A 734-nucleotide genomic window follows, 5' to 3' on the forward strand; every position below is an offset into this window, starting at 1 on the left:
CCTCCTTATCCCGGGAATTCCTGACACAGGAGCCCGTCCTTATCCCGGGAATTCCTGACACAAACGCATCCTTATCCCGAGAATTCCTGACACAGGAGCCTGTCCTCATCCCGAGAATTCCTGACACAGGAGCCGATCTTTATCCCGAGAATTCCCGCCGCAGGAGTCCGTCCTTATCCCGAGCTGTCCCAGTGAGAGCCGCGGGAACATCCCCGGGATGGGGGCGAGGGAAGATGGATGGCGGGATCCTGGCTCCCACCCTGGATCACTGGGAATTCTCCAGTCCCTTTCCCGCCCTGGATCAATGGTGTTTTTCCAGCACCAATCCACCCTGGATCAGTGGGATCCTCCAGAACCCGTCTCATCCCAGGTGAGTGGGATCCTCCAGCACCAATCCACCCTGCATCACTGGGATCCTCCACCTCTCCCACCCCAGATCAATGGCGTTTTCCAGCACTTTTCCCATGTGGGATCACTGGGATCCTCCACCTCTCCCACCCTGGATCAGTGGGTTCCTCCAGATCTTTCCCACCCTGGATCAATGGGGTTTTTCCAGCACTTTTCCCATGTGGGATCACTGGGATCCTCCAGAACCCCTCTCATCCCAGGTCAGTGGGATCCTCCAGCACCAATCCACCCTGGATCACTGGGATCCTCCACCTCTCCCACCCTGGATCAATGGGATCCTCCAGCACTTTTCCCACCCTGGATCACTGGGATCCTCCACCTCTCCC

At 57.9% G+C, this 734-nt stretch overlaps 1 protein-coding gene across 1 annotated transcript in view; it reads right to left on the reverse strand.

Annotated features, from left to right (window-relative positions):
• Window positions 1-204, reverse strand: part of LOC121676817 (skin secretory protein xP2-like) — a 34,670-nt gene extending 34,466 nt beyond the window's left edge. Inside the window, exon 1 of the mRNA XM_042053773.1 lies at window positions 1-204. This exon is cut by the window's left edge and continues 360 nt beyond it. The gene's annotated coding sequence lies outside the window, so the exon portion shown is untranslated.
• Window positions 205-734: the final 530 nt, after the last annotated feature.

The sequence above is a fragment of the Corvus kubaryi genome, unplaced genomic scaffold (genome assembly GCF_017639235.1).
Source record: "Corvus kubaryi isolate FWS band 111438036 unplaced genomic scaffold, C.kubaryi_AGA036_p1.0 135, whole genome shotgun sequence".
NCBI lineage: Eukaryota > Metazoa > Chordata > Aves > Passeriformes > Corvidae > Corvus > Corvus kubaryi.